The sequence below is a fragment of the Sturnus vulgaris genome, chromosome 5 (assembly GCF_052056855.1).
Source record: "Sturnus vulgaris isolate bStuVul1 chromosome 5, bStuVul1.hap1, whole genome shotgun sequence".
NCBI lineage: Eukaryota > Metazoa > Chordata > Aves > Passeriformes > Sturnidae > Sturnus > Sturnus vulgaris.
The window spans coordinates 37311917-37329139 of NC_142247.1; positions in this window are offsets into that span (position 1 = coordinate 37311917).

Genomic DNA, 17223 nt, shown 5'->3' on the forward strand with positions numbered 1-17223 from the left:
TTCTTGATCCCAAATGTCACAAATGGGATTTGGAACACGCAAAGGAAGATCTCTGCTCAAGGGCAAATATCAGCCTCGGGAGCAGGCAGAGGAGTATTAGGCTGGGCTCTGGCAGAACCTGTCCCTTCCCAAAGGAAAAGAGACCTTATTTCAGGGTATTTGCAGCTTCCAGTAGGGTAAGTTATGAGTACCCATTCTTGCCCACTTCTCATATTATTCTCTCCCTCCTCAAGCCATGCCTAATTCTGAAAGATAAAAAATAAATTCTCCCCTCCCTTCTTCACTGCTCTTCCTCCCTAAGAGACTGGTGGAAGTGTGAGGAGCATCAGCTTCTCCTGTTTCTCAGGGACCAGCTGCAGCTCCAGGTGAACCTGCCAGACCAGTCAGTGATTTAGCAGGTTGGTGGCTCTGAAACTTTACTGGTGACAAGTATTTATGTGATTATTTTAAAGGCCAGAATGGGTTTTTACATATCGTGATCTTAAAGGTTACCAAGCATGGAAATAAAAGAAACATATTTGCCCTTTAAGCCTTGTTGTTTCAGAAGAGCTAATTTAGTTTTGATGCTCGGTGTACTGAAGTTCAGTTAGAAATAGATATTTGGTTCCCTCAGACCCCTGCAGTCCCAAACTGGATGGTTGTTGGCTTCAGGCACCCTTATTGCTGCTAGGAGGTGCACAGGGCTTTGTTGATAACTTTGCTGGTGGGACTAGATTATGCACCAAGAACATGCTGGCTTAACTGAGGATTTCCTTCTAAATAAGGGTTCATGCTTGCACTTTCAGAATTAGTTTTTGGATAGTTAAGAAAAATATGGTTATTACTGCAACCATTAGCCTCATGTCCTATTTTGAACAATGAAGTAACGCAGAGAATTAAGTAAATTTCACACTAAAGTATTTGCAAAATACTGTTTGGACTTTGGACTTGTGCCTATTTGGACTTTCTCCTTCAAAGCTCATTTCCTGAAGCAGATGTCTGAAGTTTGAATACAGGCTATGAATTATTTTGTTTTGGAGAACTAAGTTCTTAAGCAAACTGAGAGAGCAAGTGATTCAGGACTATTCATTGTGATTGTTTCAGTAAGATGGCAACTTTTAAATTTTCTTTCTTTCTTTGCTTAACCGTATTGTTTAAATGTTTTTGTTAGATGCCAGTAGCAGCCAAAGAATTTAAAAGTAAAAACAGAGACAGTGATGTGATTTACAGCCAAATCAGACTTCTGTATATACTCTGAAATATGGACACAGATTTTGTGTACAGAAATAATTAAGGTCTTAAGTGTCCTCCTCAAATTCAATCTGCTGGTATGTGGAGCTAAGATATTTCTCAGAGAGCAGAAGGAAGAACTGATTTTATAAAAAGCATTGTAGCAGTATCACACTTTCCAAGACTTGTTCCTTTACTTCTTTATGAAGCAACTCCATAAACATCACTTTTCCATTATTAGAGCACATCTTCTATCAAGAAGGCTGTGGAAGCCCTGTTCCCATTTAGTGCAAGGTCCTGCATTATCTCCTTTGTCTATAAAATACAGGGATACTTAGGTCTGTATTATAAATAATAATACATGTATGCAATGGATGATTCTAATGATGTAGTTCAGTTTCAGATTTTTACTGCCATTCATAAACTGCTTCAGCAGACTTCTTGTAATTTATGATATCAATAGAGCCCCTTAAATTACATCCTAGATTCTGCCATGTATTGCCCTATGAAAGAAAATGGCTTTGTATCCAATATCAGTGTAAGAGGAGTGCTAAAGGGAGAATGAACCAAAAGTCAAGTGCCCTTTATTGAGAGCGAAAATTGCCTTCATGGTGTGCAATATGTGAGAACTGAACACTTGAAAACAACTGCTCTAATCCTCAACTTAACTGTTTGCTTTGTAACTACATGGAGCTCCCTAACACTGGCTTGTGATAAGCTTGTCAGAGTCACAAGAAAGGTGAGTGCATCTTTCACTGTGCTATACTTTTTGGACTCACAGCTTTTAACTCTGAGAATGTCAGGGTCAAAATACTTGCTGAACATTTTTGAATTGTCCAGTCTGATTCAGGATCTTCTATGTCTTGCAGGGACTGTCTACCATGCCACGACCTGTTGTGGGGAAGCAGAGCTCCCGGGCTGAAAATATTAATCCTGAAGCCCATGTTGCCCTGAGTAGTGATGGCACTTGTAAAAGAGCCAAATATTCTTGGCTGTAGCATGAATCTGCACTGACAGTTTTGAGTATTTCCAGTCTTGACCCACGTACAAGTACAAGTTGTCTTGTCTGCCTTTGTTAGGCAAGGGGATAAATCCCAATGCACCCATTAGAAGATGGATCACAGCATGGTAGGCCATTGCCTCCACAGTTTTTTTTTTTCCCTTTATTCGTCTTCCTCCTGTAAAACCCTCTAAGGAGGTCAAGAACTGCAGGTGGTGAGGGGACTCTTCAAAACTAGCAGAGAGAACTGGCCAATTTAGCACTGAGTTATTTTAATTCAGGTGCTTTCTTCTTCTGCAATGTGTAAACCTTCCTTGAGCAGAGGACTCCTGGGGGTTGTGGCTGGAGGGGATCCATTACTGTCTTGGCTCCATCAAAGCTCTTCTGGGGACAGGGAGGTGACGTGGAGGCACTGAATCTTGCTGGGGGACAGCTCATGTGGTTCCCCACCACATGAATGCTTTTATTCCTGTCTAAGGAATTATATTCCACTGCTAAAAATCAACAGAAAATGAAGTTTTACAAAAGCTATACTTACAGAACCAGACAAGCTACTGATTTCAGAACTTTCAGTTGTTTGTGTTTCAACAACAAAGGCCATTTGTATAACACATTAAAGCTGGATTCAGAAAAAAAAGTATAGGCAAAATATTTGAAATGTTAATAGGATTTTTAGTGGGTTATTTTTACTATTTGCATGTACTTCTAATTTTTCAAAATATTTAAAGGGAGTTTGACCTTAATTGTTACCTCTGAGGAAAGGCAACTTTAGAGATGTTTTTTGCACAAGGTGCAAAACACAATCTTAGCAGATTTTATATTTGGAGGGAAAATTTTGTAGTTTTCTAGGGTGCTCAGCTGATATTGGAGGGGAATACTCAGATTTATTTTGTCTAAACAACAAGGGAGACATGAAAAAAAGACTTGTTCTGAACATCCTATGTAAGTTTGAAAATACTTTGTCTTGGTCTGAACTTTGAGTATTAAATATACTGACACCTTGAGATTAAAATGCAGCAGAGGAAAATAAGACATGGCATGTGAAAATTTCTTGGCTTTTTAGATAGTACTCTAATCCTATTGTACCTAACAATTTATATAATGGAACATATCAACTCACAGGAATGTTATCTAGACTACTTTTTCTTGCTTTTACTGTTTTATTTCTTTTTTCTTTTCCAGTGCAATTTAATCCTAGTGGCACTGTGTAATTTTCATCAACAAAAGAAATTAAATGTATACAGTAGAAAATGGATCCTGTTTTAAAATGCTCCAACCTGTCAGATGTCCATTAATCTATATATATTCCATGTAGGAAGTAGAAAGCAATATGAGTTTTCACATTCTTTGTATTTAATATTTACCTGTGGGCATGTATAAAAAATTCTAATAAACCCACAGCTACTTACAATTTACAGAATGGGACTAATGCCAGTAGTTGATCCCAAACTGACACAAACCAGATATTCTCTTAATGTTACTCCAAGGAATTTTAAACTGACTCTGTTAAAGCCAAGGTTATTTGCCTTGGGGATGCCTAATGGAAGGGTTATTATAACACTGTCCACAAATAGGTGTCTTGAGAGAGCCAGGGCCATAATACTTCATTGACAGCTAATAGATTGTGCTATTGCTGTATCATAGTCATCTTTAAGGCCAAAGGTCACACCTCTTCCTTAATATTTAAATAAAGATACTTGACTGGAGCAGAAAACAGCTTATTGCCAGTGATGGCTGCTGCTCAATTTACAAGAACCTTTACAAAGTCATGCTAATTCCTGGCCTCCTTAGAATGCACGATAACCTTTCATAAATCCATCTTTTCCAGATGTCCTTGGAAATGACAGTTATAAAACTACAAATGATTTGTAATGCAAAATGGGACTGACAGACTTGGAGATTAGTTCTCAGTGTACTAAAATGACTAAAGACTATAGCTAACAGAAGACTTAAACTGCATCAATAAGTATCTGCCAAAACAGCTCATGAGTATCTTCAACATGTTCAGTAAAAGCTGGAAAATAAGGAATACTCATGACTGTAATATGACAAGTGGCAAATTTCCCTCTAAGGGTCTCAGAGCAGAACTTTATATCTGTGGGTCAGTCTGGAAGGCAGATTTTGAATTGCTCATGCTTCCAATTCAGCATTTCATTTGTCTGTATCTTCTCATTCATGAACAGGACTTTTCATGAACCAAAACGCAGTTTTTTATGAGATGAAATTCTATTTACATTTACACACATCACAATTAAAATAGATTATAGAGGGTATTTGCATTTAGAAAGTGCTGCTGAAAATACATTTTGTTAAAAAAGAAATACTTGTTCCACCTTTTGGGAGAATATCCTCTTCAAGGTTTTGAAAGTGTATATATATAACTAAGGCGTCTGAGTTTCACTAAAATACACTATAATTTACATTTATTAATGATTTTGTTTTCTGTTACTACAGGGGAAGCTTTGTAATACAGCAAAAATATTAAATATATCGTATAAAGTTCTATGAATTTTTCAATAATTCTAGAAGTCTACAGAAAGCAATAGAAATAACAGTTGTCAGGGCTGCCTAGAAATGCAGTCTACTAGCTAAGGCAAAAAATTTCTTTCTAATACTAAAAAGAAATAGGGGGAGGCAAATCCAAGTCAGATAAAGCATTTGGGTGACAGCAACAGCTGTAGGAAAGCAACCTGTATTATGGCTTTTATTTATGACCTTTCTCTCTGATTTTGTCTCTTAGTTTCAATGCTCACTTTTGTTCTCAGACCCCTTGTCTAAAAGACTCTAACCCTGGGAAGTATTAAGTTTTGGAACTCAGAAGCATTTATTGAGTTAATGAAGTAATAGATGAAGTAAATCAGAAATTTTATCCATCAGGTTAAGGACATATGCCATTACAAAAGTAATTTTGTTCATCTTTTCATATTGTTAAATCTGCTTGGGAAAATAATAATATATATTAGAACAAATCACATAGATTAATTGGTCACAAATGTGTTCCTAGCTTTTTTTCATTTGGGAATTAGTTCACAGTCCTGGTTTCTACAGTGATATTTGTAATTCCCAAGTTTTATATGGATTATCAAAACATATTTGAATCAATTGTCTGTTCCCACATGTTTTACCTGTACAGCTTTTCTTTCATGCCGACGATTGTTTGCCAAGGCATAATGATTCCTGTTCCCAGACTGAATTAGTGAAAGTTATTCATCAGTCACTCTGTAATTTACGAAGAAAAACCTATTCATATAGATATTAAGGAATAGCATTAATAAACTTAATAACTCTTCTGCTTTCAATCTATTGTTTGTGAGCCATGATCTTATTTTGCTCCTTGTTCTATTTTGTTTATTTTCACAAAAAGGTCTGAATTTGTGTTCTGAAGCTCAGACACTGTCTCTGTGATGCCACCTGTTATGACGAGTCAGGGAGGTAAGGGAACAAGGCCTGTGCAGTAATGACTTTGCCCCATCTATTCTTTTCATGGCTTGTGGTGTGACTCTTAGGGATGTCGTGTGCATGGCCACGAGTTGGATTTGATGGTCATTGTGGGTCACTTCCAACTCAGCTTTTTTGGTGGTTGTGTGATTCTGTGATTCTGTTGATCCTGCTGGGAGGTCTTTTCTCAGCTGTCACTACTTGCTCATTCTCACTGCATGTCCTTTCTCCCCTTGTCTGGACCTTCCAGCTTTCCTCCCCACATAATTTATTGCAAACCATAGCTAAACCAACAATACCAAGAGGAAGAGGACATGGATTTTGCCAAGCACTCTGAGTGTCCAAGGACCACCATGAATTTGGTAGGTATGTGCACGTTCATGGAAGGAAACTGTGTGTGTTGGCAGAACTTTGTTTGCAAAATAGCTACAGGAATTTGAGATGAAGCCACGCTTCAGATGTTGGTAGTCACCTTTCAGGTTTCTTAGCAGGAAATCTAATAGCAGACTTGGGTGCAAGGAAAAACAGGTTCACTTGAGTGAAGCTCTGAAGAGGCAGCAGTGAAGGTGAACAGCACCAGCCTCATGAGCAGCCATACACACCTTGCAAGCAAATGTCTCACTGCTGTGGTGCAAGCATGTGAGGCACGTCCAGACCAGAGAGACAGAGGTTTGTGAATGCCACAAAATGTTGCCCAGATGTTTAAAGATATTTTTAGGTGTGCAATGACACTAATATAAATTTAATGATTACTGAGGCATTCTTTCATGTTTACACTGCAATATTTGTGCCTGGTGGTTTTAATAGTGATAATAAGGATAAAAATATTTTCTAGGTGTTTTCTCTGACAATTCAAGCAATGATGATGTACACGGTTAGCCTATTTCCCCAAAAAGTATACTCCCTCACATATTCCTCTCGTTTGAAGCAAGTAAGAACAGAGTGTTGGCCCTTATAGATGTTTAAGAAAAATGTACTCAAAAGTAAGGGAAATAATTCTGTTATTTTAAGTTTACAAAGCTCTATCTGTTTGCATTATCAGAAAATGAAAAATAAAAAATGAAAATGAAAAAATAGCACAGTGAGAGAATCCTTTGGTTTGGAATTCCTTAATTCCAGAAAACAATCTCTGAACTTGCCACATGTACTTGGAGATTAAAAAAGAAGGGAGGGAGTATTGGATGGCTACATATGAAATGGTTTTACTCTGCCAACCTGTTCTAAACCAATAATTCAATTTATTTCAGTAAGAAAATTGAAACCATGTGCCTCTCTGTTGGAATGATTGGTAAATTACACTTGGTTAACCATTTTCCTCCTGCTCGTCCCCAAAATGGTATCTTTCCTCAATTTTTAAACATTTTTGCAGGACTAGCAATGAATCTTTTCATGTTTAAAAGATCAGCACATATTTTATGCACAAAGATTGCAGTGCCAAATAAATTTCTGCATTATACCACCTCCAGCAATACTCTAAATAATATTTAGAGAGGAGTCCACCTACAGGGGAAAAGTAGCCCAGACACCTATCTGATCAGAGATGATGAGGCAAAGATGATGAAGTTATTCACTAAAGTAGACTCCGTAGTTCTTCTGCCATAAGCAATATATTCAAGGAACTCATTGATAAGACTTGTTTTCATGCAATAAACATTTGAAGGATAAAAGTGAAAATTGAAGATACACCATGTAAGTGTAAATGTGATCAGAACACAAAAACAGGTGGCTGAGAGGAGATAATACAGCATATGAGCTATGCCATTAACTTTTGTCTTCCAAAAGGAAAGAGAAAACAGAAAGTAAAAAAAAAATTAAAAATAGAGGTTTTACTCCCTTTTTAGTGTCCTTGCTAACCTAAACCACTATGTACTTGTTTCCTCAGTGATGTACTATTGTCACCTAGAAAACAAAGCTATATGAATAAACTTTATGTTATTAAAATGGAATCTTTTGAAAAAGAGAAATGCTTTCATTGCAAATTCCAAAGTGCCAGTTGTCCGATTCATGGGCTTGCTGAACTACATCCAAATAACAAGTGGGTTATCTCAGCAAATTGCTAATAACTGTTGGTAAAATTCCTGAAAGAACTGTGAATAACCTGTGTGATGAATGGGGTCGAGAAATCACATCGTCTTCATACATCTGAGGGCAGCTTAATTAATTCAAATGAAGAAATTAAAGGTGTATGAAGGGGATTAAGGCAAAACATGAAAACAAAAATAGATCTTCAAAATGTTAGATCTCTCCTAGCCTCAAAAGAGATCAATTAAGTCTTTACAAGAGAAAAGGCTCTGAAGAAGTCTCCTGTGAAGCCAGCAAAAATCTGAAGTGTAATATTTTGGAAATACCATAAATTAAGGAGAGCACAATGTGTTACTTTTATATGCTGCAGAACTCCACAGCTCCACCTCCTTTTCCTGTTAAAAATGCTACCCAAATAGCTTAATACCCAAAACTCTTTGACACACAGTGTCCTGGATTTTAACACTTTCTGCCTATTGTATTTTCCATGTCTGCAGCAGTTCCAGAAAATCAGTCCCTTCGGTGTTACTATTCTCCATAAATCAGAGAGGAGTGATTGATTCCTTTATAAATTATGTGTACCACATGGCAGACTGGCTGGTAAACACTGTGATAGTAAACAGGCCTTCTCTTTATACCTATATTTTTGAGAACCCTGCACAAAGAGTTTAAATTTCTGATTAACTGCTTGCTCCTTCTCTAATTAGCATTAACACTAAAAACACTATTCACTCTTCATATTTGCTCATCTCCTTATCTTAGATTAACCACTGTTTAATATGTGGTTAAAATTATTCTGCACATCATCAACTGATCTACATGAAACAGCACAGAGAACAAAAGAAGCTTAATCTTCCATGAAGCTTCAGTCAAGTGAAACTGTACATAATCCAGAGACAAGTTTCTTTTCGATAACCTGCACTTAATACACAGTGCATGTCCCCTCTCTCTCTGCCCTTGCATTATTTTGAATCTGCTTATTAAAACAAAAAATAGTTCTGGTTATTATTATTATTATCATTTTGCTAGATTTCACACACTTTGGGCCTAATTTTGCCAACTCTTTGCATTGGGAATGAAGGTTGAGCTGTCCCATGGACACAACACTGTGCTTACAGATATGGCAGAAACAGGATCAGTACATCCAGAAAGAAAGGAGACTGTGAGACAAGACTTTCAATAGTGACTGTAGCTGCAAATGCCTCGAGATAAATAGTTGTCATTTGGGCTGCTATGTCAAAAAAGAAATTGAAAATATAAACAAGATACCTCTCATAAACAAGTAAAGTAACAGGATATAAATATATGGAATTATTAAGGTGTGACAGCGCCTTCTTATTGGTAAGAACCTAAATTGCATCACTAAGTCCTGTATTTTTCCAAATTCCTCACTTTAGGTCAGGGGTGTCAACAAACAGGAGCAGTAAAACAACCCAATTTTTCTCTGACATGAAATATTTTATATTTTTAAAAAGTCACGTGGGATTTACAGCAACTTTCATTCCTAATGTCACGTTCCGCGCTGCACTGCTGCATAACGCGGTAAATTAAAGCCCGAAGCGGAGAGAAAGGCACTTTTGTCGCTGTAGCCTGTGGCAGCAGCGGCGGCATGCCGGCGGGCATTCCCGCAGAGGAGCGCAGCCCCTTGCCCGGCAGCGTGCCCCCCGCACGGCGCGGAGCCGCGCGGTTCCGGTTCGGGGCGGCGCGGTGCGGAGTGCGGAGCAGCGCGTTCGGGGCGTGCGGCTCGGCCCGGTTCGGTGCGGTTCGGTTCGCAGCAGCGCGGCGCGGAGAGGTTTCCAGCGGTGCGGTGGGAGCGGTGCAGTTCGTCGCGGTTCGGTTCGCAGCCGTGCGGAGCGGTGCAGTTCGGTGCGGGGTGTGCGGTGCGAGCTGTACGGTTCGGCGCGGAGCGGTTCGGTTCGGTTCACAGCGGTGCGGTGCGGAGAGGTTCGGTGCGGAGCTGTGCGGTGCGGTTCGGTGCGGAGCTGTTCGGTTCACAGCGGTGCGGGGCGGTTCGGTTCGGAGCGGTGCGGGACGGAAGGAGCCGGGCCGGGCCGGAGCGGCGCTCCCGCCGCTAGAGGTCTCTCTCGTCACGGGTTTGCCGCTCGTGCTGCCGGTAATTATTTTACTCAAAGGAACAATTCTGCCTTTTCGATCGGAATGCCTCATTTTAAGCGGTGTGCTAGAGAAAGATATAGTGCCTCCTTAGCTTGTTCTCCTGCTGATGAGTAGATGTTGGGTTGACTGAATGAATCATCCTGGGTATTTTAATACACAATGGATATACTTTAGCAGAGAAGTTTGAGCTTTCACCTTGGCTTCCAAAAGGTTGAAAATTTGACCAGATAAGACAATGTGCCCTGGTAAAAAAGGGCCTTACTATTGAGAGAAAGGCAGCATGACTCTTATGAGGACCCCTAGGATCTGGGATATACTTAGATCCCATAATTGCAAATGTGAACCCTTTTACAGTCATTCCTATTCCTTTTTTTTTTTTTTGAGGGGAAAAGAAATAAAAGCATATTTTCCCCTACAAGTTGACAGTAAAGTTCTAGTGTATAACTACTTCCACTTTCTCATGAATTTTTCTTTTAATAAAAAGTGAGATATTAACTATGGTAGTCATCTTTTTTATTGTAACCTTATTACGAAAAAAAGCCCCATCAAACTTCTTTGTTTACCATGTTCATACTGTTTTCAATGCTTGTATGATGTTGCTTTCCTTATACTTCTTACACAGATAAGGCACACTATCCAACTCACATAATGTTATGTTAATAAAAGCAAAGGCCATGAAGCAAACTGAACAGAATGCAAACACAACCCCTTCCCCATGATCAAGGGAAATCGTATTTGAAGAAAGCACAGCAAAGCAAATTGATGTCAGCTATAAGGGAATATAAAGATCCACGGGATGGAAAAAAAAATCACATTTCCAAGGACAGTAGAGGAAGACAGGTGGAGAGAATATTCTTAGCACAGGGTGGGGAATGTGGGAGGTAAAGAAGAACATAATGCAACAAATAATTGACAGTAACATACTGAAGGAAGTCAGAATAAGGGAGGAGATTCCTGTTAAACAGAGAAGGAGACACTGTGCAACGGTGGGGGCGAAACAAAAGAGGGTTTGAATGAGCAGTAGTAAGATGATACAACCTGGCCAAAACTGGGAGACAAAAAGAAACCAGAATACTGTATCAAAAAATACTGTGAACTGAGCAAGAAAGCAGTGTAAGGAAATGTTATAGGGCCATAATCATACCATTAAGGCTATGCTGAAAGAATTTAAGGTGAGGTCTATTTCCTACTAACAAACTGATAAGTGGAATTACAGTGGGAGTACATACTCCCCACAATGTCTTATTGGGATTGTTAAAACATTAGTGTAGGTCTGGATTTTGATTTCACTTATACTGCTTTCACTGTAGTGCAGCTGGAAATCTCACTGGAGTTACTACTTATTTACAGTCCTGTGAGATCACACTCAGGATTTTAAAAAGCAAAGAGGTTCTCAGTATTCTTTTTATGATTCCAAATTGCTTGTTCAGTGAAAAAAAAAAATCTTTCAAATATTTTAAAGGGCCTTATTTTCAATTTCCAGCTCAATCCCCCTCACTGTTCCCAAATTTCCAAAGTGAGTGTAGAATACTATCTGCCCAATATTGCCTTGTGGCATTCTCTTTGTCTAAGCACATAAAACTGTGTAGGTGCTAAGCAGTAGAAATTCATGCACTCAGAATTCCTAGTATACTTGTGGTGTTCAAATCTTTAATAGATTTGAACCTGGACCATGATGATCCCACTTCAAGGCTTTTGCAGAGCCAGACACCCTGATCAGGCTCTGGCAGGCTGGTTCATATTGTGAGGATGTTGGCCTACTTTTTTTTACTGAAGCTGCTGGCACCTGGTGAGACACTTGTTTCATCATTGCAGAGCGGAACTGAATTACACAGCTGCCAATTTGTGTGTTTAAATTTAGGTGTTCAAGTTAAGAAAGAAGTAGATTTTTTAAATCAGAGAAGACAATGCTGAGAGTAAAACCACTAGCTTGTAGAAGAGCATGATCACTAAACTTGGAGCTTTTCTGCAGTGAGCATCTTCTTGACTCAGTGTGGAGAGGTAAATCCCTCCTTCCCTGACTAATGGAAATCCTGTGAGACAGAGAAGTTTGCATAGTTCTCTGAGCCTAGTGGCTGCAAGTGTCTTTCCCTTATGTAGGAGGAAGGTAATGTTAAGAAACCTTCTTCATCTTCTCCTTCTGCATGAGGAGGTCATTTTTGTTTTGAAATCCTGGTAGACATTCAATGCAGTTAATTTCACCATCATTTACAGTAGTTCCACACGGATCATTGTAGCCTGAGGGCTATCATTACTGCTAGGGCTTACAGAAGGGGAAAGAAAGACCAGATTCATTATTCATTTGTAGTGAAGGGAGAGGGAATGAATCCAGAGAGACAGAGTGGTCATACACAGAATCCGGTTTTCCCCATTCACAGTGTGTCCATTGGGCTATGCTGCCTTTGGCATGCATCAGGGATAAGAAATACATTAAGTACAAGTGTCTGCCTGATAGGCTGTGTAGCTCTGGCCCATCTCCCGGGGCAGAGGAGACCCACTACTGCTTTGGAGCAGGGACTACAAAGTGATAGCAGAGGCCTGGAGCCCAATCCTTTCCTGTCTGGGGAAGCATCCCAGCCTAGTAAATGATGAGGAAGGGCTGCCACGTCTTCAGTGGGAGCTGGACACAGCTGCCATGCTGACACATAGAGAGCAGCATTTTCTTCAGCTCATGACCCAGAGTATGTGCCCCTTATTTTGTCTCATAAATCCATTGCTGTTAACTGCTGCATTAAATAGACCCATGACCTCAATATTTTTAGTTCATCTTTTCCTGGACTCTGGCTTGGCTATTACTATAAATTAAGAAAATAAGAAAGGATTGTATTATCTCTGGAAGTGTCCTTGTTCTGCAGAGCCTTCACCTGCTGTCAGTAGTAGCTACAGCTTTCAATGAGCCTGATTCTGTGACTTCCAAGGTCTTGGGTTTGGGCTTTTTTTGTGGCTTAGGTTTTGTTTTACATTCATGCAGGGCAAAACATACCTGGCCAGCATGGCAGGTTTATCAATAATGTTCTTTAACAGCAGTCCTGACCAAACTGTTATCCTATATAACCTTTTCTTTTGGTAAACCTCTGCATCTTGATGCCCACAACTGCTTCCATGTTGCTTCTTCAGGAGGATGTTTCTCGGAATGTTAGCCCCCATAATGCCTTTGGCGGAGATTTCTGGGAAAGACTGTAACTGTCACTGTTCAAGGACAGCTTCTGAGAAGAAGGCCATCACGTACTACAATAAATTCACTTTACCCAGAGTAGAAAATAGGCCTTCTCTCAATTTGCTGTGGAGAACATATGTGGTCTGGAGACATGTCTGCATTTTGTAAAATAAAAAAAGGAGAGAGAAGTTTGCAAGTTAAAAAGCTCAAATGATAATGGTACTGGATAGGAAAATCATATTTGTATTTTGATGCAGAGGAATCAGTTCCAGAGGCTTAATGTTCTTTAGTAGAGCTTGGTGCATTCGGATCCAAGTTGGTGGCCTACTCACTGCTGTATGGACAGGTAGACTTGCTTCTTTTGGCATTGGTTTGGCAGGATCAGGTCAGGTATTCATCAGTGACTTTCTTATTGAAATGTAGGCTAGGGTTTACAACTACCAGCCTAGAAAAGAGAAAAGTCTATGTGTATAGAAACTTCTTTGCCTGGGAAATACTAGATGTAATAGGCCATGTGTAGCCACCAAAGGTCGAGGATCCAATACCTATGGAGAGCTTGAGACAGAGTCTATCCTCATCCCATTTGCTGAACATATTACATATTTTTTCACTAAAAAACCGTAGATTTTGTCATTGACATTTATTGCTAGTGGAAACTACCCATTCTGCCTCTGCAAGGCAGAATATTGTCTTCTGGTCACACAGTTAGTATTTTGCAGCAGATTAGAAAGTTTTTGAACTTTGAGACTGCTTCACAAGGGTGTTAACACCAACTATCAGTGAGTTTATGTATAGGTCTGAAGAGGTAGTAAGAGAATAATATTTCAGCTGAGATCCACAGTGAATATAAGGGAAAAAATTCTCATTACATTAATTCTGACTTAAAGGAAGTATTTGGAGATGGCTTATTTCCCTGTACGAATTGTACTATGGAGACTCCTTACCCATCACATTTGTATTGTTTTCATGTTTGGGATATTATCAGCCTGTTGGGTTGACATTAAATTTATATTTAGAGATAAATTTAAGAAGGAAAGAGAATCAGACAAAATGAACTGCTGAATTGCTATAGAAACATCTCTCTTCAGTTTCATTTCAATCCAAAAATGTATAAAGAATGCCAGAATACTTATTTTAAATGTGGATATATGTCTGCACATTTCTTGGCACTGAGCTTTCTAAAAACTCTTTGTCAGTAGCCATCTGATACATAAATGTCTTTGTTTACAGCAAAATGCTGGCATAAATAAACAGGAATATTGAACCAGAACAATTGCCTTTAGCAGCCAGTGCTGTAAATCATACACAAGCTGTCATCATGAGTTGAAACACGTCTGCATACTTAGTACCATGTTTAGCTTGCTTAATCAGAACAATATGTAAACCGTTAGTGCATGAGAGCTTGCCAAGACAAAAATTATTTACAAGTTGCATTTTGTGTTTCTGGAAAATTTTAAGAGAGGAGAGGAGAGGAGAGGAGAGGAGGAGGAGAGGAGAGGAGAGGAGAGGAGAGGAGAGGAGAGGAGAGGAGAGGAAAGGAAAGGAAAGGAAAGGAAAGGAAAGGAAAGGAAAGGAAAGGAAAGGAAAGGAAAAGGAAAGGAAAGGAAAGGAAAGGAAAGGAAAGGAAAGGAAAAGGAAAGGAAAGGAAAGGAAAGGAAAGGAAAGGAAAGGAAAGGAAAGGAAAGGAAAGGAAAGGAAAGGAAAGGAAAGGAAAAGGAAAGGAAAGGAAAGGAAAGGAAAGGAAAGGAAAGGATTTATTTTCATATTATAAAAAAATACACTGGGTATAGTAATCAAGCAAACACAAAATGTTTTCCTTGACAATGCAATAGTCCATAGACCAGATCCCCAGTTGATGTAAATCAGATGAGTCAGTGAAGTTATACAGATATACACCAGCTATAATTCTGCCTGTTAAGTTTTTACTGTCACTTAAATTCAGGGGAATATAAACAAATAGTTAAAAGCCACATGTATTTTTCAGCTTGATTCCATGCATCAGACTATGGTGCCTTAATGATATATATTCTGACCCTACTGTCCTTTAATCTGTGGATAAATACAGCCTTTAAAGAATATGTACACTGGAGCAGATTCTCAAGTGTATAGACTGAATGTTTAAAACTTTAGTTTGTATTTCCAAGTCTTTGTTTACAAGAAACACTAAAATCCTTTTATTCAACTGAGAGTAATAGGAAGCATGGTTGCCCATGTTCCTCTCTCTACAGCTTTCTGATGTCACCTTAAACACTGTCCCTGATTAGGCATTGGCATATGGATTTACCTGGAGACTCTTCTGTTGCTGTTGATGGGAGCACTTAATAGGGAAATACCTCCAGTGACATAAGATTGTGTCTTTAGCATTGCTGGGGGCTGGTGATAAGGACTAAGTGTGCTATTAGCAGCAATGCATGAGACAAAGTGTGTTTACAGAAGTTTCTGATGGCCCTTCAGAGTCTGTGTTAAAAGTTTAATTTGCTACCAGAATAATCTGGCCCTTGTTTCAGGCAGGGGTTCTCCTGAGAGATGCTGCAATGCTGCAGCCAGGCTGGAGCAGGCCTGCCACTGATAAAGCTGTGCAGACAAAAATGGACAAGAGACATCCATCGTGCCTGCTCTGGCTGTGCATCAGCTGCTGAAGAGGGAGAGCCAAGATCATCACATTTAGGGATGACAGGGTCAATGATATGCCCAAGTTCAGCCTTTGGAGAAGCAACATGCATTCTTCTGCACAGCCATTCAGGTCAACCAGAGGAAAGCAGTATTTAGGCTTCAGATTGGTTTGACTGGTGTTGGAGCTTGGAGAGAAGTGGAGGGAAATGAGATTAAACTTTCCTGCTGTCATCAGCTGCACAAGGACCAGGCATTCATCACTAGACAGAGTATTACAATCAAGAATACAATTTCCACTGCTATGTGACCTGAAGAAAATTTCAATAAACATTCTGATATGATAATTCTTCATCTATTTTTATGGACTATAAAGAGACAGAACTTCAGCACAGAATTCCTGCCTTGAGCATTTCCTGTTTACAAATGAGATTTTCTTTTGTTTCTGAGCATGCTGTTCCGGCAGAGAATCCTTTGTAAATCTCTAATTGCTCTGTAGGCCACACAGTATCTGATGCTGGTGGTCTATGAAGAACAATAAAAGTAGACTTACAATAGCCTTCCTTAAATAACACTTGGCACTTGACCATGAACATGCATGCATTCTGAAGTTTCCATTTATTAAAAATCTAGCACCTTTTATTGCGAAAATTAATGGTTCAAAATCACAATGAAATACCACTATTACAGCTGATCTTACCTAGAAAAATATGGCACTAAACGTAATGGGAATGAACTGTTCTCTCTCCATTTTGCATACACTGCTGACATCCATATGTGGTGTTACAAAAACTGTCCTTTGGCCTTTTTAGAAAAATCTTAATGTGTATTTAAATGAAAACATAAGTGGGTTACAATCCTCTGAAGTACTTTATTCAGTTAACTCTTTTTCTTTTCTCAGCAGAAAGATTTGAATTATTTTATATTGTTTTGCTCCCTGAAAATATCTAGTGTGATTACTATGATGATGCCATTTGTGCCACTCTGGGTACATTTATGTCATATTTTTCATTTATAACTCCTTGTTTCAGATTTTTATGATTAAACCATTATGAGTCCAGTCCTGTAAAAACGACTTAGACCTGAGTACTGGAAAAAAACATATACATATAGTTAACCTGAGTGCTCAGCATTGTCCTTATAGTAAAGTTAAGCATGAATGCAATACTGTGACCTTCTTTGCTTTATTAGACAGGTTAACTGCAATGGGACAACTCGGTTCATGGGATTAAGATTGGGTGTATTGTATAAGTCCAAAGCTGGAGTTTTCTCAGGGATGAAACTATAGGATCTAAAGTTCAAATACAGCTGATCTAAAGAAAAAAACAGAAGCAAATTTTTTGCTGTTATGATGTTGCATAAATGAAAGATATGGGAATGGTGTTATATTACATGCCTTTTTATGTTATGAAACAAACAAAAAAATTAAAATTAAATTTTACAGGTCATTAGTCTTTTAAAGGTAGAGAAGTTTAAAGAAGTATTGTGAAAATGCCAGATAACTCATATTTTTTTCAACTGGTCATTTATACACAGATACACTCACAACCTAACTTAAAAAATAATGTATTTCATAACTGCTCTCAGACTGTTCTGCATGTGCTGCAGCCAAACAGACATGAAATTCTGAAACTGATTTAATGGAGCAGTTGTAGTCTATTGGGGTTAAAAA